We start from the raw sequence: 24,412 nt of genomic DNA on the forward strand, positions 1-24,412 counted from the left end.
AGAATGGCTAAAATCAAACTTATTGACAATATTTTGTATTGACAAGGATGTGGGGAAATTGGAAATCTCACCTATTACTGATGGGGTTATAAAATGGCACGACCTTTTGGAAAACAGTTTGGTAGTGTTCTAACAAGAAATGTGTACATCTGCCTTATGCTACGGTCCTTCTACTCCTAGGTATTTCTCCAAGTGAAATGGAAAACATACATCCATACACACACTCAAATATGAATGTTTTTGGCAGTTTTATTTGTAATAGCCCCAAACTGAAAACAACTCACATGTCCATCAAGAGGTGAATGGATAAGCAAACTGTCTGTCATATATCTATACAATGGAGCATGTCTTACTGATGAAAAATCAATACAGGATATAACATGGATTATCAAAATGACTACATTGAATGAAAGTAACCAGACCAAAAAAATATATGCCTAACTCTTGCATATTCAAGGCAACACAAATCCTCCCTTTGAAACAAAGATCTTATCCAAGATTACTCTGGTTTAGAGGACTAAGTATCTCATTTCTGGCATTTCCTATTCTAAGAAATCAGTAGTGTCATCCAATCTCATTAAGCCAGCAGTAAAGAGATTTGGGGAGACTTCCATTCTCCTTCCTAATTTTGTAGTTTCCTCAAAAGAAAAGTATGATGAGAAGTTACTTGAAGAAAAAATGATAGCCCTCCAGAGCTCTGCATTTATAGTAATATGTTTCTGTCTGTATCTACAGATCAGCTTTTAGCTAATTTATTATCTAATTATTTCTTTGCTTTAAGATAGCCTACAGATTCCTGGCACCTGGGTGGCTCAGTTGGCTAAGCGTCCAATTCTTGATTTCTGCTGAGGTCATGATCTCAGGGTTATGAGATCGAGTCCTGCGTCAGGCTCTGCACTAGGCTTTAGATTCTCTCTCTCCCGCTCCCTCTGTGCCCCTCCCCCTGCTTACGTGCACATGTGCACACTCTCTGACTCTCATTCTCTCTCTCTCTCAAAAAAAAAAAAAAAAAGCTAACAGATTCTCCAAGGAGATCATAAAATAGCCTAAATAATATGAGCCTACCTAATCAACTGGTGACATCTACTAGCCTTCAGGGCTACATCTTATCATTTCAGGATCAAAGGGTTAACCTAATAACCAGACTTTTGACAAATCTGTATGCAAAATGACCCCTCGGGTTTTCCCCCTTACTTTTTAAAATCTCTTGGGCATTATTGAAAATGGTATGTTATTTGTGATGGCCATTTTGTGTTCTCATTTTCACCTCTAGAACTGAGTAGTTGCCAATTCCGTATCCCATTCAGACCCCATTACCTGTATGATTTCTGAACAGTTAAATAGTGCCTATACAAGATATCACTAGAAGGGATTCACGAATCCCACATGTGGCAGAGTCAGTTCATCAGGGGATGAGAAAACTCTCAGGTGCCTGTGAATAATAACTGTAATTACACAGTACTTGTTTCTTGTGAAGGTCCTTAACATGAAATTGGAAGTGCTCATATACCCCACATTTTATACAGTAAATGCTATTGCAAATTCAAAGGCTAACTCCAAACATATATTTTGATTATAACAAAACTATCCTAAATGAAAACAATGATCTCAAGGTATTTGAGTTAAACCAGCAAAAGAATACAGAAAAAAATAATTATGAAGGAAAGAGAATTAAGAAGATTCCTTTAGTGTGTCTTATTCCATAGTATTGGACAGAAACTGTCATTTCTGTAGTTATCTTTTTGGGAACACTATTTGAGTCTTAGAGTCATAGGTTTCTAGAGGCTTTTAAGTTAGTCTTAGTTTGAGGCCACTCGTGTGGAATTCCACTGGTATATAGATTGGTCGCATGCCTATACTATATCTTTAATCTTGAATGTTGTAGCTATGATCAAAAGAATTTGAAATCTTGCCTTGAGGCAAGGATAAAACATTTGTACATTACTGTCTCGTCTGGTAGATCCAGTTACCATGTTGGGGATCATGCAAACTTTGGAAGGTATCTCCTTTGGAAAAGTCGCTTGTACTTGCTAGACCTAATTATGAGTAGACCGAGTAAGTCCTTGATAATATTTAGCTAGATCTATATGTAACATTGTGGAGTTAGTTATTGTTGGAGTTCTCTAAATATTCCATAGGTTGTTTGGTTATGATCTCAGAGAGAGAAAGTCAGTTTGCACCCTGAGACTCTTTCATGGCCCTTAATGCTAGTGGCAATATTTTAGGTCAAGGTAGAGCAAGGATTTCTTCTATTTTTGATGTTTTTAACTTAAACACAATGTTTATTGTTTCTGAATTTCTTAACTTATGGTGATATGAACATGAAATAAAATTTCTGGGTTAAGAGAATAACCTTGGTAAGCTGTTTCTGTATAGGGAACACAGAGTATACTTTGCCAGTATACTCCTCTATCAGTGAGAATCTATCCAACCAGAAACTTTACAAACAGGAACTAATATATATTCGTAGTTTAAAGATATGCAGTTATATGAGATTAATTTGCTTCAAAAAACTTTGAGTAGGAAGCTCTGCGCCATTTTTTTTAACCTTTATATATTCTCAGGATTTTGTGGTTACATGTGAGGCATGTAAAAACTATCTCTTTCGTTATGTTAAAATAAAAGAGTAATTTGACCAGGATCTGTTGGATTAATTGCGGGTCTCCTGAGAAGTCATGACAAAATCATTAAAATTCATGATTATGGAGAAAGCACTCCTTTGATAGCCAATATGTTTTTATTTATCAGAGAATTGAGCTGATTGCTTTGAGTTGATCGAAATCTTTCTAAATTTGTTAGCACTTTATATTAGTGATAATGTTAGTGGTAAAAGCCACTTGTTGACCGAGGAAGTTAAGCAAAGCATTGCCCTTAGCTTCTGGAGCGGTCTCTTATATGGGATTATGGTTAAATTACAGATAACTCTTGGGGATACTGAAAAGTTTCTGAGAAGTCACTGATGTTTTTATCATTCTTAATTGTCTTCCCTATTGAGGTCATACTACCATCAAGTCATGCATAATTCCAGAAGCACATCTGTTTGTATAAATGTTTTTACTGTTTTAACTTTTTCCAGGGTTCCAGCTCAAATCATAGATACTCAGTTTAGTTATCTGAAAAAAACATTAGGAAAGTTCAGTGGTTATACCATATCCCATGCAGGGAATGCCTTTGCCATTTTTAAGGTAAGAGCCATTCAAACAATATTAATTCAGGATCGAACAAGAGGGGTCTATAAAATCAGACCTGAGTATATTTGATTCCTGAATTATAGCCAGTCATGTATTCTCCTTCATCTAGAAGGAATAAAATTGCAGGATTAAGATTTAAGTAAAGTTTAATATTGGCAAACAAAGTAGACAATAAAAGGTTTTCATAAGCTTTCACATGATCAAATAAGAATTAACCAGAATTCTTGGCGTATAGAGCCCATGGAGTTAGTGGAAAAAGCAAGTACCATACCAGCAGAATCTTCAAGCAATTTGGCTGCTGCCGATACTTCACACAAGCAGGAAAGGCGTGCCTTTGCTCCTGAACTGAGGGTTATGCTAATGGCAGTAGACTCCTGTATGAATCTTATTGTGTCCTAATGCAGTCAGCCTTCTCTCTCGTAAACAGCAAGATGGGTGGTTTTTGTATAGTTAGGGATACCCAAAGTTGCAGGCTGCTGCAGACAGGCCTTTAATGAGGAAGCTTGTCAGCGTTTGGATCCATGGGAGACATAAGGGCTGAGCTATATTAGAACAAATAATGATTATTGTCTACAAAAACCAGTCAGTCCTAAAAGCAAGCAAGTGAGCAAACAAACAGAAAACCCCAAACCAACCAAACAAAAACCTTGAGTTGTCTTTTAGTTTAGAAACAGATATAATTGGAGAGCCTTTATCTTCACAGAGTACAGAAATCATCCATCTTCCAAGATTGTGACCCAAATATTACACAGATCCTTTATAGATTTGAAAGTTTGCTCTTGATGCTCTGTGCAGCTCTTCAGCTAATTTTAAAAATTATATGGAGTCCTGTGGACTATTTCAGGAGAGCACAGCACTAAATCCTCTCCCTGCCATTTCACAGTGGATCCTCAAGCAAAAATCAAATCTTTAAGATTATCATTTAGACATTGAGGGAAATAGGAGAGAGTTCTCATACATACCTGAGGCACAGCTAAGCCGGTATACTGCTGATTGCCCCACCAAAAAAGCAAACCAATACTAAGTACCTTTACCTGCTGGTATCTAAAGAAGATGGCAAATGAATCTGCCCTTGTAAAGTGTTTGTTTAGCAGATAGAAACTCCCTGGAATCTAGAGAGCAGGGTTCTATTGATTGCCCTCAGGGCTTGTACAGATAAATAGCCTTTTCCGTTAAGCTCCTTAACTGGCCGTGTGGGAGTACTGCAGGGACTGGTACAGGGCACAGTGTGTCCCCGCTCTAATGGAGACTCAATAGGACGTATTTCTCCTGAGCTTGCTTTATGTGCCAGAGCACACCGTAGTGTAATTCAGGCAGGGGTTTATATCGAATAATTTGAATTTTTATAAAGTCAGCTCCATATATTCTGCTCAGGTTAATTGAATCTTTGGCACAAAGAGTAGAGGGTAACTTATCTAGTATTCGGTTTGTAGAGGCTAGTAGGTGCACAAAGCTGCACACCTCCATTGCTTATATCACTCTTGGAGACCCAACTGATCACTGACACAGTCTACATAAAGAAATATAATTTCTGAATCGTGGATCTCTAGCATGTTCAAGTTAGGTCAAGGGGAGAATTGTGGATTGGTGCTATTGCCATCTTTTTGAATCCAGTGTATGCAGTTGTATGATGACTGGGTAGAATTTAAGTAAACTGTATGCAAATTAAATTATTGCAGAAATAATTTTAGTTAAGTCATATGTTTGCATATTGTGGGGTCAGCAAATTATAGCCCTTGAGCTAATCTAGCCTGCTACATGTTTCCATACAGCCTATAGGCTGAGAATGATTTTTGTATTTTTAAGTGGTTGGGAAAAAATCAAAAGAATAATATTTTATGACATGAAAACTCTGTGACACTCAAATTTCAGTGTCCATAAAGTTTTACTGAAACACAGCTATGCTAATTTGTTTACATATTATCTATGGCTGCTTTCACACTATGACTGTTGAGTTGAGTGGTTGTAATAGAGATCATATGCACCATAAAGCCTGAAATATTTACTCTTTGGCCCTTTAGAGAAAAGTTTGCTAAACTCTGTATTAAAGTGACTCAGGATGCTAATTTTTATATGTGATACTTTTTTCTTAGTTTGACATAAGTGATATTTGGGATATAATCTGTATAATAGACAAAGAATAATATGTACATTACAATAGAAATGGAGAATCTAAGGTGTAGATTTTCCAGTAATTTGATGCATTGAATAGGGTATGTTATTTGGGATCAGGTTAGTGTCTGCCACCATCCAACTGTGTCTTTGTGCAAATATATTAATAATTTTACACTGCAGCAATTAATAAATAAATATTGGCTTGAACCAAATGAGCGGTTCTTAAAGAATTATATTCAGCCAAATTAGGAAAAAGAGTATATAGATCATTATTTTAAAATATATTTTTGTTTGATTTGGTATAACCTTCTTTTTCAACTGAGAGTCTGTTATTCCTAACTGTGGTAATGAATATACTTTTTCTTTTTATGAAGATACCATAGTGGTCCTAGGAGGTTCTTTTTTTTTTTTTTTTAATTTTTGGTTTTCTAAAAGACAAATTAAAACCATGGGCACTCAATTACATACACATACACACACATACACAGAAGTATATGCATATGCAAATAAGTAGAAATATATACACATGTACATACATACATTTGTATTTAGGTGTCAAGTGTTTTTATAGTTATTTTTAAATTTTTAGGTGTCAAATAATTTTGAATTCTCTAAACCATTTGGTGAGGTGACTTTACTGCCACCTCTGTTCTGAAATACTTCTATACTTTATACATATGGGTCTTTAAGTAAGGATTATAGTATATGTAATTTTTGAGAAAATATTCTAATCCTGATAGAATATTAAGTAACATTTAAGCGACCATATTGGCTATTTATTGCTATGATGGTTACTTAAATGGCATGTCTTTTAAGATATTGACTTATGTCCTAGGAGTAGAATCATTTCTCCTATTTTTTTATAAGAAAAAAATTCTACCAAGATTTTAGAATTCATTGTGATTCATAGCTTCTGTGTCTACAGAAGTATTTTGAGCGCACTCTTCTCTAACACAAACACCTCATGAATTGATCTGCCATATTACATCTCAGAACAAATGGCCAGCTGCTCTCAGAAAATAGGGCAATTCCCATTACAGCCTCTACTCTAAACTTTTTTATCTTCATGGTCAATTTAAAGAATATGACTTAGGAATTACATCTATTCTTTTCTGACAGTATATGCCCAATTACTTAAATATCTAACTTGTATCTGTTGATCTCTACTGAAATCCCTTTGTCCTCAAAAACCTTTGAGGAATTCTCTAAAACTGTACAGGTGTTTGTTCTGAAAGGTAAAAAAAAAAACAAAAAACAAAACGAAACCCTGGGGGAGCTCATGTGTACAAGAATAATTCTGACACAGTCCTTTGATTTGCACCTATAAAATCCCATAAATTAGTTTATTTCATGTTCACAATTTTATGTCTTTTATAAGCCTCTCAGTGAAGTTGTTTTTATTTCTGGTGATGACTGATATATAAAATGATGTATAAAATGAGTTATAAACATCACAAAGAAAATTCATGTCAGAATCAAGATTTATATATACTTATAGTATTAATATACATAATTGAACTGCCTCAGCTGTTATTGATAGAGACAGTTGCCAAATATTTTTATCAAAGCACAATTAAGGATCTTCAAAGAAAAATGAATAATGGGTAAAGTACTAAGACAATGAAGAGAAAGAAATGCTATCTTATTTTTAAAAATATGTGAGTAATGAAATTTTATAAACCTCTTGGCTTCGTAGCTTCAAACTGATGTAAGACAAATCTTAAATTATTGAAAGACAGTTTATTAAATTACTTAGGAAAAGAAGAGCTGATTTCTAACTAGTAACATTATTTCAATAGTTTAAATTCCTATGAGACAATATTTTTTCTCTCCTTTGATGAGGTCCCTGGCTTAGTAAAGCATGGCTGCAGGAAACTTGATTACAGGTAATTCACGTGGAGCGGACTTCAAATTGTGGGTTAATCAGTATGATTCACTGGTGTGATATGGCTGTCAACAAAAATTTAATGTTATCATAAGTTCATTATAAGAAATAAACTGGAACGAGTGCAATGATATTCTGCTCTATTCAGAACTGACAAAGTCACAACGGTTGTTGTGTTCTCTTCTGAGTTCACGTGTTGCAAGTAAAATTAAGAGAACAGAATGTGTTATTAGCTGAGTGCCCAAAGGGGTGAGACGACCTGAAATTATGTCAAAGAAAGGGGACAAGGGTTTTTTAGCTTTCAAGAATGCCCAATTCATCCGTTTGGTACTTCAGATTTAGTTCTAACTACACAGAATTAAGTTTATTTTTGCTATCTGATTAATTTTTTGGATTTTTTTCTATAGACATAGGACTTTCCCTACAGTTGTTTGAATGCCTAATCTTTCCCTGTGTGTTTTAAATGCATTTTAGATTTTAATTCTGTATACGGAGACAACTTCCAACTAGACAACTAGACAACACACAACACAGACTGGGGTGTAGGTTTTATGGTTGTATACTTACATGAAAACTCATCAAGTTGTATACATTAAATTTGTACAGCTTTTGTATGTCAGTCATACATCAATAAAGTGGTTTTTAAAAGAAAGACTAGTAGGAATCCATTACCCATTTCCAATTTTGCAAGTACCGAACGTCTACACGGCACTTCATTTCCTGGGTGAAAGGTATGACAGGGCAAGAGTCGCAGTCCTGTTTGTGGTCTTCCTTCACAATACTACCTGCTATCATCTTCTCTGACTCTAGAAAATCAGTCTCCTGTTCCATGCATAGTCAGATGTGCTTATTTTAAACTAGGAAGAACAAGGCCTATCCCGAAGGCAACTTGAAGGTGTTCAAGGATAAGTTATGTAGATAAAACTTTTTAAAACATAAAAAGAAGTTCTAACAAAGCTTAAGCTAAGATGTCAAGAAATGAATAAAACCTTGTCACAGGAAGTGGCTGATATAAGACTTCAGGTCAAAACAGAAACAGATGCTCTGAGACTCAGTGAGTGTTTTGTGGTCCAGCAACTCCTTGACTGGTCTTCAAAGATAGCTTAAATTTAGGGCTGCAGAGGCAGAGAGTGGTGGCCTGGGGAATGACATCACCTATATTCTTGCTTAACTGAAACGGGAGAGTGACAGATTTGTAATTCTCACGAGAAGGAAGTCAGAAGCAATGGTCAGAACCGTTGACTGGGAAGGCACTTCTGACTACAGAGATAATTTTCCTTAAATTTGTTAATGAAGTAAGTATTTTTCTACTTTCTACCCTCAGGCAGGTTTGGAAAACTTTTATAGATAATTGTCCTGAGGTTATTGAAGTGTCGATACATCATAAATGACACCGAAGGGCTTTCCATTCTTCTAGAATCAGGGAATCATGCATATAGTTTATTTTGTTTCGTTTTGATTTTGGAGCTGTAATCCTTTTTATTTTCTCTGTTTAAAATCAAGCAGAAAACAAACATCAGTTGTTAGACACTAACATTTTCAAAGCACATCATTTGTGCAAGAGAACGACTAAAAACAAAAATGTGTTCACAGAGATCCAAACCAAGTGAGCCTCAGGGCCTCACCTCGCACAGCCTTCTGATGGTGCTCACGGGGAGCCACTTCTTCATCTCTGGCTCTACACAAGGTTGCAGAATTCTTTGCCTGCTATTTTAGGAACTAGTGAAGATAATTCGGTAATAACGCGAGGCTCTTCTCATCCAGAATTGTGCAGGCCGACATCACTCCAGTTCGTAAAAATAATCTTAGTGGATGCGGTACCCCATACACCTGGGTCACGGGTATGTCCAGATGGTCTGCGAGGATCTCCGTGACCTGTGGTCTCTCAAATTTGTAGAGCAGCTGAGTGCCCGAGAGTACTTTGAAGTGTTCCTTTATCCCTGCCACAGCCTCATTAACTGCCTACTCCTTATTATCTGTGTCTTCCTGAGATTTCTCGTATTGTGCATAGAATGGAATCCACATTCTTCTTGGCAGGAAGATACAAGACCCGTTGCTGCCTGGTAGTTAAGTCCCAGTCCTCAACAAGCCAGGGTTCTTGGTTCTTTAGGAATCTTTAATTCTGTTCCTGAATGCTTTCTCAATGTCAGCAGTAGAATCCACGGGGGCCCTTTACTATTTACTAGTGAGGAGGCTGAGGGGTTTCCCTGGTCTGCCACCCTCTGCATTTCTGGGTGTTTTCTGTTTGTTCTTTTTGGCTTCAGCGTCAACATTTTTCTATTGGCCGACCAGAGGTCTGCTTTCCTGGGGCAGCCCCCTCATCTTCCTCTCCGCATATTGCTCCTGACTGGCCATTTGAAGTTCACACTGCTTCTGCAGATTGGTATCCTCATGTTTGAGTATTCTGCTCTCTAGAACCCGTTCAATCCCAATTTTTATTCCGGTGACTGTAAAAAGTATTTCACTTGTTTTTCCTTTATGGCAACCTTTACATAAAGGTTGTATAGTTTATTTTGTGAACTGTTTTGCTTGTAACTCTATCATCTGTATTCTTTGCCAACCACAGCTCTTACTATATTTCCCTTATACTATATACGTCAGTCTTACAGAAATGCACTAAAAATCTGAATGGGTTTTGCTTTCTCTCAGGTGCTTCCATATGCATGTGCTCTTCACTGTTGGAATGCCCTTGACCCATGCACTGGCTGGCTAATTTCTTATCCTGCAAGATTTGGCTCAGTCACAGCATTCACAGGGTGCTTCCCCTGATCATGCACTAATCGGAGTTTGATTCTTTCCCCATGCAACAACTTCCCATGTTTCCTGCTTTCATAGTGCTTATCCGTAATGCTTACCCAATGCTCTAAAATTCTGGTTCATTTGTCTATTAATATAATAGACTCTGAGTTGTTTCAGAATAAGAACTATGGTTTCTAAATGTTTTCATCTTTTGCAATAACATAACACCTGGAAGATTATAGCTAATTAATGAATGCTTGTTAAAAGAATAAAAGAGTGAGTAAACATAACATGAGCGTAACATACACTAATACCCAGCTACATACATCAATAGGAAATTGTCCCCAGCCATGTTCAGAGGAGTATGACCCTAAAACTGCATTGCTTTACTACCCTTCCTTTACTGTCAATGTCATTGGAAATAAATCTGATTCTCAGTGTTTGGTACGAAATGATAAATGATAAAGCAAATCTCTGAACTCTTGGAGTCAGAGGAGATGCTCAGTGATACCGTACGTGAAGGAAAAAGCATTTCTATTTCGGCATAACAAAGGAAACCATTTTCAGCTTAAACATCAACAAGAAAGTTTCATCCAAAGGAGCAAATTATAGTAACACTTTCTGCCACAAAAGCATGTGGCAGAATGCAAAACACAGAGGCAGAACGCAGAATTACAGAGTCAGAGAACAGAGAGTACTTCAGTGGGAAAGAAGCAAGACAGAAAGCTACAGGGCAACCTACAGGCCAAACATGTGACACTTAGTAACTCATGAACTAATGGGTGGCCTTTTTAAAAACACATTAAAAGGACAAAGGCCGATTACTTCAAGTGAACCTGAAAAGTATAATAAAAAATTCACAATTATCTTCACTTAAATTGAGCCAGAGATGGAAATGATTATGCATACCCAAAAGAGAGATACGGCAACAATTCAGTCACTGTGCACCAGGGTCCCAGCAGGCAGGGCTGTTTTGTGGAGTAGTGAAAAGAATTCTAAAATTCATCTTCGGGGAAAAGTATGAGAATAATCAGAGAATTTTTGCAAAAAAATAAGAATAAGATAAACTGCAAAAGTGAAACAATGCATCGTGTATTTTAAAATGATAATATTGACACAAAGAAAGATTGATGAAATAGAATAAGATCAATATTTATATAATGTTAATATATTAAAGGAGCCGAATCTTAATTCAGTAATATAATTTCTAATCAAGTAATGGCAGAATAAATCCATTTAATTCTGTTCTATTCCCTGAAATACACCGGAATCAGGGCAACAATAACACCAACAAAGAAAGAACATTTCAAATGCAGTAAGAATTTTAGCTGTGAAGCAGTTGCAACCTCAGATCACTAGTTAAGGCTTCTCAAAGTATTATTATTTTACTAAAATTCTTATCTCATTTCCTTTTTACTTTGGTTTGTGGTGTAACAGCTAATACAGTCTATGCTCCAGAGTATCCGTTCTTACAGCGTCTTCCGCGAGATTTGTCGTCTCTCTTGTTCACTGTCTCTTTCTATCTTTTTGCCTCTGTTTGTCTCTCACACCCACACACACCCCCACCCCCACAGACCCCCCACACCCCCATCCATGCTCCCCCCCCCTCCGCCCCACGGAGCTGTCCCTTCAGTCCCCTAACACTCACTACGTCATTTACACAGCGGCACTCCTCTTTAGGAACCACGGTGCCTCGGTTCTAAGGGTACATTTATACCAGACAGTTGTGTTGTTGTCATTATTGTTAGAGTTGTTGTGTGTGGTTCTTCTTTGTTTCATGATCTTGCCTGCTGTCCTGTTTTCTTCAAGTTAAGTTCAGGGAGTCAATTTCTGTTGGGTCCTTTCTGCCTTTAAGATGCTGATTTCCCCTTTTGATATTTTGTAGATGAGTAGAACATGGGCTGAGAAGCTGAACTTCTCTGGATTCTTAGTTTTTCAAGGTCATGTGAATAGGAGGAGGGTCTTCTCTACTAGTCTTATTAGATGTAGCATTTGAGCTTTCAGGGTGGTCCCTCTGTAGGCATAGAGGGAGGTGGAAGGGAGAGGGAGAGGCAGGAGATTGGGGGAGGGAGAGGGAGAGGTGGGGGGAGGGAGAGATTTATTTTAAGGAATTGGTTTATATAATTTTGGGGAAATTTCAAGTCCAGAATTTACAGGTCAGACAGGCCAGAAACTCAGGGAAGAGTTGATGCCATAGCTGGAGTTCAGAAGCACAGTGGAGACAAAACCCTCTCTTCCTTGGGGTCCTTCAGTCTTTTTCTCTATGGCCTTCAAACGGTTGGATGAGGCCCACATACATATGGAGGATAACCAGACTGCATGTTAATATCATGTGAAAAATACCTTCACAGCAACATCTAGACTGCTATTTGACCAAATATGTGGGTACTGTGGACTAGGACTTGCCAAGTTCACACACAAAATTTGCCATCCCAGCAATTCATCAGTCCCCATTTCTCTGTCTTTTTTCTTTCCCCAAACAATGAGCAAATAGTGGCACACTGAAGCACACCCACCCTCAGCCTTTTTCTATTTGAAAGAATTTGAAATCTTCCTTGTTCAAATTTTATACCTTTGCTTTATTTCTAAGAACCCATTAAAATATCTGAAATTCTATTTTTTATCATACCATTATTTAATGATTTCAAGGGTTATTTTTGTATTAATTTTTTAAAAGATTTATTTATTTGGGAGAGTGTGAGAGAGAGTGTGAGCATGCCCCTGTGAGCTAGGGGGAGTGGCAGAAAGAGAGGGAGAGGGGCGCCTGGGTGGCACAGCGGTTAAGCATCTGCCTTGGGCTCAGGGCATGATCCCGGCGTTATGGGATCGAGCCCCACATCAGGCTCCTCCGTTATGAGCCTGCTTCTTCCTCTCCCACTCCCCCTGCTTGTGTTCCTTCTCTCGCGGCTATCTCTATCTCTGTCAAATAAATAAATAAAATCTTTAAAAAAAAAAAAAAAGAAAGAGAGGGAGAAGCAGACTCCCCACTCAGCGGGGAGTCCTGTGTGAGGCTCCATCTCAGGACCCTGAGATCATGACCTAAGCCGAAATCAAGAGTCGGACCCTATTGAGCCACCCGGGTGCCCCTTGTATTAACTTTTGTACCTACCGATGATAACATTACTTTGTGTATATTCTATTTTATTGTGAAATGTGCATTTTTTGTGGATATTTATGTATGGAAATTACTTGAATTATTTGACCTCAGATGAAAATTCCTTCTGAAAAAAATTTCTCTTTACTTCTGTAGGTTTCTACAGTCACTATAGATCCATCAGTTAGAATTTTCAAGTGCATTAGCACCTTTCAACTCTTTGGGTTACCCAAGTAGTTTCTATAGTATGATAAACCTAACTCAGGGCTGGGGCGTGGTTGCAAAATTCTCAGAAAAAAATCAATTTTTGTTTTTCCTCTCTGCTCGGGGCCTAAGTATCCAAAATAATTTCTCGCATCAAGGTGATGATACAGCTGTTGCTAGTTTTCTCTGCAGAGTAATTGTTTCTTTCCCTACTATGTCATGCATGGATGAAAGAAATATGTTTATTTGTTGATTTTTTTTTTTGGTTATTATCAGGGAAGGTTTGAGTGTAGTCAGCTAGGTATATTAAGTATATAAATTATTTAAGTATGATTTTCAATTTATCACATTTTTCCTTATTTTTAAAATCACTACTCTATTGGAAATGTCTTGTTTCTATTGAAGTATTGTTATGAGTACTCTTGTTTTGAATTGATACTGTCAGAGGATTTTTCTATTTGATGAAGCTTTTCAAAGAACACATCTTTTGGGTATTTTGAGTTGACCTTCAAACAATGCAGGGGTTGGGGGTGCCCCCTGCAGAGTTGAGAGTCCACGTATAAGTTTTGACTTCCCTAAAACTTAACCACTAATAGCATACTGTTGAAGGGAAGCCTTCTAAGAATTTGAAATGAGCTTTTCATAAATAGGCATTGAATGTGATTAAATTAATTTGGGATTGGCACTAAAAAACATTAAAACACATATGTGCCTATTTTATTCTGAGAACTTGATATCACCTATTGAGCAATTCCAATAATGACTCCTTATTGGGATTTCTGACTCCATCAAGTTTCAATTTAGGGATTTGTTTGGAAACAGAAAATTGTGGCCTGTAGTCTTGACCCCATTCTTAAGCTCCCTCCTCTTGGAGTCCAAGACACAGAGTTCAAAACTTGGAAGTCACTTGAAGACAAATTTGTAGTTTTGGGTGGAGCTCACGAATGCTCAGATTTCCGGCTAATAAATACCTCGATGAGGAAAATCTGAAGTTTTCCTTGATAACGTGGATTCCTACTGGGCAGCACAGATTACTTTTCAAGGCGTAACCTGAATCCTTCTTGCTAAAACTCTAACTCACTTCCTCAGTAAACAGAAAAGGCCACTGCTCCTTGTTCCATAAGCTATATTTCCTCTCCTTGAAGATTAGGTGTCCATTCAACCTTCTTTCGAAATTTCAAGCTGTAGTGAACCTCGTTTTTCTTTCTCTCCTGGGGACAATTCCCTGACTCTTCATCACTTGGTTTGTTCCTCTGTGGCCACTTACTCAGACCCCTGTATCCCCCTGCTTGTCAGGGTGTCTGAGTATCCAGAAGATACCCACGGTCCGCTCTAACCTTTTTATTCCCACGTGGCACCGATAGCGATCAGCCCTGCAGGAATCTGTATTCTCCTGCAGGTTTCTACAAGCAAGCAAAAGGACTTCTTCCTCTGACAAGTGAACCCTCTAGATTTTGTACATTTTATCAAATCCACAACATGTCTGCAGACGGTCCCTTAGATAAACAGCCTTATCACCTCAGGGGGGCACCTCACGCTGGGGAAAACACAGTGCCCTCCATGACAGTTCTTTTCTGCTTCCTAAAACTGTCAACCTTCTCTAAATATTTCACTTCTTTTTAGGAAAAATGGAGGGATGTTGTTAAACGTAACTCAATTCTTTTAAAAGTTTAGACTCTGTGTCTTGTCAGCAGAACAAATAGACGCAGCTCCGGTGGGCCCTGCATATGAAATCACTAGCAGGATAATCCTACAGGATGCCGACCTCTATGCTTCAGTGACAAAGCACTTCAATAATAGTTTGCTACAGAGGTATATTTTACAATCCAATGAGCTAACAAATTCTAACCCACCGAGCTTAAAACAAGATGAAATAAAATAAAACATAAAATGTTCTGCAGAACTGGGCATGGCAATTTCTTGTGGCTTTTGTGGAAAAATATTACATTTCAGATGGCTCTTCTCATGGAGTTGGGTAAAGATAAGTCATAAGAAAATATTCATTAATAACTGTGTGTTATTAAAAAGCTGTCCAAGTTCTTTTTTTCCCCCTCATGGTCTGAGAAGATTTTATTTAAAGCCTTAAGCAGGATAAATTAATGTTCTGTTCATCCCTTCTGCTGTCTTCACTTGTTTGTTAATTAGCATAATCTTCTAACATTTAGCAAGATAAAGCCTGCTGAACACTGGGGAGATACATTTAGAAAAGAAATACAAAAGCTGGCGAGAATCCTACCTCATAGCCAGCCTCCTCTCTTTATTAATTTTAATCAAAGGAGGTTTGACTGTAAACACATCATCACTTTATATTTACATGTAATGCTTCCTCATTAGCAGCAAGAGAGAGACTGAGGATACGGGTGATAAATATGCCGATCCTAAATTTATTGTGGTATCTTCGAGTAAAATAGAAACTGGGAACTTTGAAGATGTTTCAGGACAAAATGTAATACGTGGATATCCAGGGCCGGGAGAGCAGGCTATGTGACACCACACAGGCTGTCCACCTGCTCAGAGTTCCTGCTGGACCTGCCTATGCCATTCACAAATATGTCAGCCATTATAATATGTCAGTCACTAGACATAAAAGTGACACACACTTTGCCTTCTGGAAGCATTGTGTGGTAGGGGCATCCAGACATGAGTTAAACAAACGTGCAATAAATACTTAACTAAACCTATGAGAATTACTTAAAACAATAAAAGCAACAGCAACACCAAATTCAATCTGGGAAGGTTTTCCTGAGATAATGCTTGCTTTAAAAGTCTAACAAGGTGGGGGGTGCCCGGGTGGCTCAGCCCTTAAGCGTCTGCCTTTGGCTCAGGGCGTGATTCTGGCGTTCTGGGATCGAGCCCCACATCGGGCTCCTCTGCTAGGAGCCTGCTTCTTCCTCTCCCATTTCCCCTGCTTGTGTTCCCTCTCTCATTGGCTGTCTCTCTCTCTGTCAAATAAATAAAAGAATCTTAAAAAAAAAAAAAAAAATCTAACAAGGTGAAAACAAGAGACAATATTTTTGTTTTTTTTTTTGTTATTGTAATGTCTTTTTGTTGAATGTTTGATAATTATTTGATAAGCAGTTATTTTCAAATACTGTTCTATATTAAAAAAGAAATTGAGTTTTTAAATCTTTTTCCATAGAGAAAACTTACTATGAAAGATAACTTTTAAGGGCAGTCATTCCTAAGAATTACATCGAGTTTAGTAACTTCAAAGTAATGTTTTGATGATACAGGTTTATGGATTTCAAAACTCCTCCTGTGACAATATAAGGGTTTCCAATGAGAATGTACGTACAGGGGCGCCCTGGGTGGCTCAGTCGATTGAGCGTTGGACTCTTGATTTCAGCTTAGCTTGGGATCTCAGAGTCCTGGGAGTAAGTGCTCAGCGGGGAGTCTCCTTGAGATTCTCTCTTTCCCTCTCTGCCCCTCCCCCCACTGGCACACTCTCTCTCTAAAATAAATAAATAAATCTTTAAAAAAGAAGAGTGTAAGTATAGACACACAAAAACATACAACTCTCCCTTGTCAGTTGGGAAATTTCTCTCTAAATGTACGTATTGAAGAAGAACACAGAATGAGGCCCAAATGATAATATAGAGGCTGGTCGTGGGTACTTAATCTGAAATACATTTAAATGCAAAAATGCAACTATTATTCCAATCTGTACTGAAATGACCCAGTGCTGTCTTCTTAATGAGATATATTAAGCATAATGCTCCTAGACAACAAAATATGTAACATCAATTCTTAATCTGTATTATATTATAGGTTGAAAGACCTTTTCAGTTCATTAGGAAAAGACAAAACTTATTCTCAACAGATTTAATAAATCTCAGATAATACACTAAGCCTACTTTTGCTAAGTTTGAAAATAGCAGGCAGTTGAGTTCCCGGGGATCCCTCTGTTGCCCCTGCACCTCCCCTACCTTCTCAACCCTCTTAATTTGTCCCATTTCTCATTTTCATCACTACTTCTTTTCCCTTCTTCCTTCTTTTTCTGTTTTGTTCATCTTACATGTCCTTCTCCTTATTAGAAGTGACGTGATTTATCTCCTAAAGATAAATTGCCTAAGGAGTTGAAACTAACAAACACAATAATTCCTTGGTGCTAAAGAAATCTACTTCTATTATTTTATGTTTTCAAATGCATTTTTGATATGTTATAGAATTTCCATTCGTTTTTCTTTCCTACTTTATTTTGGCCATCAAATGTGTTACTACATTTCAGAATTCTAAAGCCTTTTTTTCTTTTTTCCTATTAAAGCATTAGTTCCAGACATATATTTAATGAAATATAGAGTTATAAATCCTCATAAAATCTTGGATTATAGGCCTGCTCAATTCTTTAAAAATTCAAACGCCTAATAAATTTTGAAAGCGAACATAGAAATAAAAAGAAAGGTTTGCTAATACAGCTCGAGGAGTAGAAATTATTCAACAACAGATAACTTTCACCTGCTTTGGAGGTTCAAATGTTGGTTGATACTTTGGCATTAACCCAAAGTGAAAGAGGAATTTCTAGTTCAACAAAATTATATATTCAATGAAATGGGTTATTAAATTGAATAAATATGTATGAGTGACTAATGTTTCAAATGAGAATTAGGAGAACTTATCTAGAAATCAGTTACCTTCTCTAAAATAATTACCTTTTCTAAAACAATGTAAATTTTTTGAATATATTTTATTGGGTTTAGAACATCAGAGTCAATACAAGGAATGAAGGAAGGGTATAGAAGGAAGGGTATAGAGTAGTGGAATTGAATGGAGGATCAAGTCAATAGGGACAGGTGAGATCAGAGAGATCAATTTAAATAAATATAAGTTGGGTAGAAAATACATTTAGAGTCACATTCTTTTGGGGTGGGGTAGGGCAGCTGCATCAAGGAGCTGGTCTAGTTTGGCCGGGTTCTCTCCACTGACAGTTGCTAACTTACCCACCTTCCTCTCCTTGTCTGAGGAGCTGAGCAGAATTTGTTCACATTCTCTCTATCAGCACCAAAGATAGATCCTGGGTGATGAGGGTATGCTGACGGCCTGCTGGCCCCACCCACAGTTCCTGTACCAGAGCACTGCTGACACTGAGAATCCAGTAATTCTTTGTTGCAGGAGGCTGTCCTTTGCATTGTGGAATGTGTGGCGGATCACTGGCCTGTACCTCCAGATGCCAGTTCCATCCACTGCCCCAAGTCACTATATTAAAAACTGTCTCCAGACTTTGCTTAGTTGTAAACTAAGTTGTAAACCCATCCTTCCTTCATTTATTATTGATTATTATTGTAAACCACCGGCTTAGAGTGTGATCACTGGGCAAGGGCAGCCCCTAAGCTGTCAGTGAGTGGACAATGCAGTGCTTTCTCCCATGTTCCTGGAGGAGAATATGGTGAACTTTCAAATGAGAGACCCTCAAGTTTAACCTTCAAGGCAAATTTGCCTTTCAATCCATACCTGCTATCCATCTCTAATACAGTATGTTTAATAATTTGAACAATGTCTTTTACTTACTTCGTTCTGTATTCACGGGCTGACCATCAGCATTCTAAATCTAAGGAATACCCCTTTACTCATCTCTGTTTTCCCATCACTTCCGAAATTCCTGGCAAATACAAGACCCTTCATTACCATTTGCTGAAATGTTTTTCAGACTGAAATACTAAATCACAAAACAACTCCACTCATTTCTGAAATCAATTAGCAATGACACAGGCGTTCTCCTAGAAAGGATAGGCTAATCGATGAATTCTATCATAGGCGAAAGTCTGTCCCTCAAAGAATATTGTAAGAGAATGTTCCCCAGACAAACTCATGTACTGTTGTATATGTATAAATGTACTGTTTCCCTGCCTTTTCATGTACTTAAAGTCAGTGACATACAGCTTAGAGCAAATTTTATCTTGTCTTCTTACCTCACAGATTCCCAGTAGTAGAGTTTATTTCTATAGCTTAGTGCTTGGACCACAGTGGAGTCATCACGTAATTTTTCCCTCTGCAATGTTAGCTACATAACAAATCCTCAGCAAAACCTTACTGGTTTGATTGAAAAATCCTTTAGTATACTGTTAATGTAACTATAGGCTGCATTACACAAAAATCATCCCATCATATTTTAGGCGGATTTGAATTAGTCTCTAATAGCTCATGTAGTAATGAAAACTCCCCAGAAACCAAGAACAGATAGAATTATGCCAAAGTTCTACCTATATTCATTCATTCTTTCACTAATTAACAAAGATTATCTAAACTTTTACTTAATTCATAGTCTAGTCATTAAGACAGCCATGGGAAAAGATGGATGCCTTAAAAATATATAGATGCTATGATGAAAATAAATGGAGAGAGAGCCAGGATTGCATAATGAATAAGAATATGGACTCCAGACACACTGCCTGGTTCAAATTGCAGCTCTGTCACTAATTATGTGACTTTAGGAAAAGTTACTGACTTCCAGCATGCCTCAATTTCTTCATCTGTAAAATGTGGATAATAACAGTGCCTAACTTACAGAGTTGTTGCTGAATACAGAATTTTAAATGTTTTTTTCTTTCAACATTTTAAATATTTTCACTCCACATCATCATACTGAGGTCTTGAACTTCAATCAAGTACACGTTACACCAGGGCTCGTTCGAGTCTTTTCTCTTCGATTATTTGTTACCTCATAATCCAAGACCGAGAAGCATATCTCCTACCACCCAGCTTACACTGACTTAATTGTTTAACCCTAGCAGACATGGGTAGTGGTTTCAGAATTGTTAGCCTGACCCAGTGGGCGCACTTCCAGAGTTCAGGCTTCTGGGTACTTTCTTTTGCCTTTAGTCCATTCACTTCCAGCATTTCATCTCTTTCCCCCACTCCCTTCACCGAGGTTGATTCGTATGTTTGAATGCAATCAGTTTCTTCTCTCACATTCCGTTCTGGAATTCTCCAAGCGTCACATAAAGTATATTTCTGTGTCTATATTTAATTGTCATATATTAGTGTCCACCCTTTGTACTGTAAAGTTCTATGGGATTTGTCAAATTCACAGTGTCATGTATCAACCATTGCAGTACCTGACAGAGAAGTTTCACTGCCTTAACCATCCCCACCTGTTCAATTCCCCCAAATGTAAACCCATGACAACCACTGGTATGTTTAATGTTGCTGTAGTTTTCTCTTTCCAGAATGTCAAATAAAGGAGATCATATAGTATGGAGCCTTTTTGACTGGTTTATATCACTCGGCAATTTTTCTTTAAGTTTCACCATGACTTTGCATGGATTGGCAGCTCATTCCTTTGTATCAGTGAATACTGCTGCAGTTTCTACATGTGCTGCAGTGTGTTTAGCCAGTCACCTGTTGAGAACATTGTGGTTGCTTCTAGTTTTTGTTGATATGAATCAAGTTGTAGTAAATGTGAATGTCTGATTTTTGAGTGGGCATAACTATTCAAAGCAATTGTGTAAATACCTAAGAGTGCATTGCTGGATCATATAAGGCTATATTTAACTTTATAAGAAAACTGCCAAACTCTCCAAAATGGCTATATGATTTTGCATTCCCCTCAAAAATGAATGAGAATTCTTGGAATTCCTTCCTTCCTTCTTTCTAACCTTCCTTCCTTCCTTCCTTCCTTCCTTCCTTCCTTCCTTCCTTCCTCTTGCTTTCTTCCTCCCTCCCATCCTTCCTTCATTTATTGTTGATTCAATTTCTTTAATAGATGTAGAGCTATTAGATTATTTCTCCATGTGTGAGCTTTGTAGTTTATGTCTTTCAAGGAATGAGTGTATTTAATCTAAGTAATCAAATATGTAAGAATTAAATTGCTCATAGTATCCTTTATTATCCTTTTAATATCCATTGGATAAGTCAAGATAACCTCTCTTTCATAACTGATATTGGTAATTTGTGTTTTCTTTTTTTTTTTTTTTTCTTGGTGAGACTGGCTAGAGTCTTGTCAATTTTATTAATCTTTTCAAATAACCTTGGGCTTTGTTGATTTTCTTGCACGATTTTTATGTTTTCAATTTCACTGATATCTTTCTAAATTATATTTATCCTAAAATTTATTCCTCTGTGGCTTTTTTTTTTAGCTTAAATTTCATGAGTCTGTTGGCTATCTGTATATCTTCTTTGGAAAAATGTCTATTCATGTCTTCTGCCCATTTTTTTAATTGGATTATTCATTTTTTGGGTGTTGAGTTTTGTAAGTCCTTTATATATTTTGGGTTTTAGTTGAAAACATTTTACCTTTTTAAAAAAATTCACTGGCTTATGTATCATTTACGTGTGTGATGTTTAATTTGCAAATATTTAGGGATTTTCTGCTGTTTTTCTGTTACTGAATTCTGCTTTAATTCCATTTGATCTGAAATCATACCTTGTATAATTTCTATTCTTCATATTTTTTATTTATTTATTTATTTTTTAAAGATTTGATTTATTTATTCGACAGAGATAGAGACAGCCAGCGAGAGAGGGAACACAAGCAGGGGGAGTGGGAGAGGAAGAAGCAGGCTCATAGCGGAGGAGCCTGACGTGGGGCTCGATCCCAGAACGCCGGGATCACGCCCTGAGCCGAAGGCAGACGCTTAACCGCTGTGCCACCCAGGCACCCCTATTCTTCATATTTTTTAAAGCTGTGTTTTATGGCCCAGAATAGGGTCTCTGTCAAATGTCCATGTGAGCTTGAAATGAATGTGTATTCTGCTGTGGTTCAGTGCCATATTCCACAAATGTCAGTTCAATGAAGTTGATTGATAGTGCTAGTCAATTCAGCTATGTCTTTACTGATTTTCTGCCTGCTGGATTACTAACAGAGGGTTGCTGAAGTCTCTGACAATAATAGTGGAGTTATCTGTTTATCTTTGATGTTCTCTTAGTCCTTGCCTGTTATATTTTGACCTTCTGTTTGTTATCTACATCCATGTATAAGGATGTTGTATTTTCTTTGAGAACTGACACCTTTATCATTATGAAATGCCCCTCTTTATCCCTGACTGTTAACATTTTTTGGAAAAATGCTTTGTCTGAAGATAATATATTTATTCCAGCTTTCTTTTGTTAAGTGTTAGAATGGTATATCTTTCTTTATTCTTTTTTTTTTTTTTAAAGATTTTATTTTATCTATTTGACAGAGAGAGAGACAGCCATTGAGAGAGGGAACACAAGCAGGGGGAGTGGGAGAGGAAGTAGCAGGCTCCCAGCAGAGGAGTCTGATGCGGGGCTCGAACCCAGAACGCCAGGATCACGCCCTGAGTCAAAGGCAGACACTTAATGACTGAGCCACCCAGGCGCCCCTCTTTCTTTATTCTTTACAATTTTTTTTTTTTGAAGGCCTAATGAAAACACATTTAGAAAGTCAACCAGCGGGATTTTTATTTTAATGAAAAATAATAAAAAGCCCCCTGCAAGGAGAGCAAATTTGACCAAGTTATTTAAATATATACATGGGCTTTAATGTTTCAAAAGAGATTTTAGAAAAATGGGGGGGCACCTGGGTGAATCAGTCAGTGTAGTGGCTGACTCTTGATTTTTGTTCAGGTCATGATCTCAGGGTCCTGGGATCAAGCCCCGCATTGGCCTCCACCCTTAGCAGGGAATCTGCTTGAGATTCTTCTCCCTTTCCTTTTGCCTCTCCCCCCACCCACACCCTGTCTCTCTCCCTCTCTCTCTCTTAAATAAATAAATAAGTCTTTTTTAAAAATGGGATTTATGCTAATTTGTGAGTTTGGGCCTGGGTCTCAGGGTGGCTACCAGATAGTCTTAGAAAGCAAGACTCCTTTGCCATGTAAGAGTTTGGAATAGATTCTGTGGTATTTGAGTTGGATGGGGACTTAGAGATAATGTAATTTTTTCCCAGAGATATTCATTTTATTCAAGTATAATTAACATACAATGTTATATTAGTTTCAGTTATATGACATGTTGATTCAACAATTCATATATTACTCAGTGCTCACCATAGTAAATATAGTCACCATACAACATTATTATTATATTATTGACTATATTCCCTATGCTGTGCTTTTCATCTTTGTGACATATTCATTTTATAACTAGAAGTTTATACCTCTTAATCCCTTCTATATATTTCACCTATACCCCAAACCACCTCCCTTCTGGCAGCCGACCAGTTTGTTCTATTTCAGGGTCTTTTTTCTTGTTCTGGGTTTTTTTTTTTTTTTTTTTTTTTGGTTCCTTACTTTTAACCTAAATGCGTCTTTATATGTTAAGTGGGCTTTGTTTAGACCACATATACTTTATTCTTGATCTTTCATACTTTCTGACAATCTCCCTTTTTTTGAGGTATTCAAGACATTCACATTTAAAATGATTATTGATATAGTTGGACTGGTATCAAGTTACTAATTATAGTTGGTATTTAATATTTATTGATTTTTTTGTTTTTAGTTTCTTGCCTCCCAGTTTTTTTGGGGTTTTTTTTTGCCTTTTCTGGTTTTAGTTAAGCATTTTATATAATTTGATTTTATCTCCTGTATTAGAATATCCATTGTATTAAAAAAAAGTGCTTGCCATAGAATTTGTAATATGCATTTTTATCTTATGTAAGTTTACTTTCAAATACTACACCATTTCATATGTCGTGTAGGGAATTATAACTGTTTCCAACTTCTACCTACAACCCCTTGTGATATTGCTACCATTATTTTCATTTATCCGAATGCTATAAATGCCCAATATATTTTTAACATAACCTCTTAAAATAATCAAATTTTTTAAAAATTAAGGATTTGATGTTACATTTATTTATTCTTAGATACTCTTCTGTTCTTTATGCAGCTCTAACCGTATGACCTATGTATTTTTCCATCTGTCTGAAAAACTTGCAGTATTTCCTGCCGGGTAGATTTAGAGGCAGTAAATTGCCACAGTTTTTGATAATTGAGAAAATATTTACTTTTCCTTCACTTTTGAAGAGTAATAATTTACGGTGTATAGAATTCTAGATTTATATTCTTTCAACATTTTAAGTATTTACTTACACTCCCTATTGCTTGCATGGTTTCTAAGAACTTTTCTGTAATTGCTTCTTGTTCCCCTATAGATAAGTGTTCCCCAACCTTAACCCACTGGGTTTCAAGACTTTCCCATTGGTATTCTGCAATTTGAATATACGATGTTCAGGAATTTTGTTTGTTTGTTTTGGTAATTATTCTGGTGTTTCTGAGCATCCTAGGACTG

General features: G+C 37.0%; 1 pseudogene; it reads right to left on the reverse strand.

Moving 5' to 3' along the window:
• Positions 1-8,778: 8,778 nt before the first annotated feature.
• LOC123778574 (mortality factor 4-like protein 1 pseudogene) overlaps positions 8,779-24,412 on the reverse strand; it is an 80,151-nt pseudogene continuing 64,517 nt past the window's right edge.

Source organism: Ursus americanus, chromosome 7, assembly GCF_024610735.1.
Source record: "Ursus americanus isolate L20-20 chromosome 7, mUrsAme1.1.p, whole genome shotgun sequence".
NCBI classification, from domain to species: Eukaryota; Metazoa; Chordata; class Mammalia; order Carnivora; family Ursidae; genus Ursus; species Ursus americanus.